This window comes from Hipposideros armiger, unplaced genomic scaffold (genome assembly GCF_001890085.2).
Source record: "Hipposideros armiger isolate ML-2016 unplaced genomic scaffold, ASM189008v1 scaffold_110, whole genome shotgun sequence".
In the NCBI taxonomy this organism is placed as follows: Eukaryota; Metazoa; Chordata; class Mammalia; order Chiroptera; family Hipposideridae; genus Hipposideros; species Hipposideros armiger.
In genome coordinates, this window is record NW_017731460.1 from 2,452,479 (window position 1) to 2,455,351 (window position 2,873).

Consider the following 2,873-nt stretch of genomic DNA (forward strand, 5'->3'; position numbering starts at 1 on the left):
CCCTGTGTTCATGAGCACTGTTGAATTTGAATGCCTTAATTTCCCAGTGAATTTCTCTCCCCAGCTTTTGCTCCTATACTTTAGACGATTTATTGAATGTACGAACTATAATCTTTGGCCTCAGGCAGTTGCAGGTTTTTTGTTTACTTTACCATGTTTTCAAGCAATGTCCACTTCTTTTCTGTTGTGGGTTCTAGGTTAGGAAAAGTAGAGATGAATGCCTTAAATAAGTCCTTCAGCTAACCCCAGACAGATTAGAACAAACACAATGATTGCCAGAAACAGGGTTCCACCCTGAGAAGGTGGGCTGCTGTCTTCAATTGCAGAGGGTAGTGCAGGGGCAAGTAAAAATGTCATAGAGTTTTCTTATAATTTTTAAGATTTTTTTACCATTTGCCTTTTTTTTTTATTAACCATTTGCTTGATTGCTGTAAACCTTAAACTGTTTTCTAAAGTTCTAACAAAGTTGGTCTGACAGTTTGGGTAGTTTTTTCAATGTTTCTGTGGAGGTATGGGACTTTGGAATTGTCTACTCTGCCATTTTGCTAATGTCCCTCTTCCCACAATTTTTTTTGGTTTTTTAAGATTTTATTGGGGAATTGGGGGAGGAGAACAGACAAGTTGCTGTCCTTTTGTTCTTCAGTCCAGTTGTGGAGGACGTCACTTCACTGGCCTATGTTGGTATTATCATTGCGCTCTTCTGGGGTGAGACAGAAACTCGCCGGCCATTGGATGGCCGCTCTCGGCAGCTCATGGCAGCCCAGCTCCAGCTCGAGCTGTTGTTCACCATCATAGCTGTAGAGGGCACAGGGTCACTTGCCCCCATGTGGGATCTGAACCGGGGCCCTTCTGCTCAGAACTGGTGCTCCCAAGCCAACTCTTCACCAATGTGCCACTTGCCAGCCCTCCACAGATTTTGATATATTGCATCTTACACACACACACACACACACACACACACACACACACACACACACACACACACACACAATACAGATATACACATATATCTAAAAATACATGTGTACTTTTATACTGAAGTAATTGTAGATTCTCAAGAGATTGTGAAGAAATGTAGGGAAGTCACANTTTAGCTGTGCAATCCTGCTGTTGGCAGCTCAACAGCAGCTCAGCTAGGGCTGGGAATCTAACTGCTGTTGCTCAGAGCTCACACTCTTGAGAGAGCTCTTAACCAACTGAGCCACTGGGCCTGCCCAAGCCATTTACATTTAAAGGAGTTACTGATAAGAAAGGAGTTTTTTCTGCCACTTAACTATTTATCTATTTATTTTCTGTATAGTTTTTATTTCTCACTTCCTATACTATTGCCTTTTTTTTTTGTACCTGGTTGATTTTTTTTTATAGTGTTCTCTTCTGATTCCCTTCTTCTTTCCTTTTCTGTACATATTTTAGTGGTTCTCCAACCCAATCTGAACAATACCAACTAAATTTCAATAATATACACTCTGCTCTCATACATGTCTATCCCTCCCCCTTTATATTATTATTGTCACAGATTGCATCCTTATACATAACATAGATTTATATTTATAATTTTGTGTATTTGTCTCCTATAAGAAAAAAAGAGGAGAGTTACAAACCAAAAGTACAATAATACTGACTTTTACATTTACCTGTGTAGTTAATTTTACCAGTGTTCTTTGTTTCTTCACATGACTTCAAGTTACTAGTTACTGTCCTTTCATATCAGCAGAAAAAATTCCCTTTAGCATATTTTCTAGGGCAGGCTAATTAGTAACATACTCTCTTAGCTTTTATTTATCTTGAAATGTCTTATATTCTCCTTCATTTTTGAAGAATAATTTTGCTGGATATAGAATTCTTATTTGGCAGTATTTTTTCTTTTTGAGCTTAAATATGTTATCCCATTGCTTTCTAGCCTCTATGTTTTCTGATGAGAAATCAGCTGTTAGTCTGATTGTGAATACTTCTATGTGATAAGTTGTTTTTCTCTTGCTGCTTTCAAGATTCTGTCTTTGACTTTTGACAATTTGACTATATGTCTTGAGGATCAATTTGAGTTTATTCTACTTGGAGTTTACTGAGCTCCTTGGATATGTAGATTTGTATAGTTAATCAAATTTGGAAAGTTTCTGTGTACTATTTTTCAAATATTGTCTTTTTCTCTTTTCCTTCTGGAATTCGCATAGTATGTATGTTGGTCTACTTGATCGTACCTCTTTAGGATCTGTTCACTTTTTTTTATTCTTTCTGCTCCTCAGATTGGATAATTTCAATTGTTATTTTCATGTTTATTGATTCTTTCATCTGACTGCTCAAATCTGCTCTTAAACCCTTCTAGTGAATTTTTTATTTTAGTTATCATACTTTTCAGCTCCAGAATTTCTACTCAGTTCATTTTAATAATTTTTATTTCTTTATTGATATTCTCATTTTGTTCATGTATCTTTTTCCTTGTTTTCTTTATCTCTGAGAATGTTTAAGACAGTGGCTCTAAAGTCTTTGTATAAGAAGTCCAATGTCTGAGTTTCCTTGGGATAGTTTCTGTCAATTATTTTTTCATTGAATGGGCCATATTTTCCAGTTTCTTGTACCTTTTGTGATTTATCTTTTGTTGTCAAAAACTGACATTTAAACATTATAATGTGTTATCTCTGGAAATCAAATTCTCTCCCTTCCTCAGGGTTTCATGTTCTTGATTGTTGAAGCCTTAGCTTGTGTTCACGCAGTGTTTTTACCTAGAGTTCCTTGAACACCGGGAACTTAGGAAAAAACAAAACAAAACAAAACTTTCCCATTTTTTCAGTTGGGCTCTGGGTGAAGATATTCCTTTAACACTTAGTTAGGCGTTTCGGAATTCTTCTTCAGCCTTCTCTTCCTGGTTGCACTGA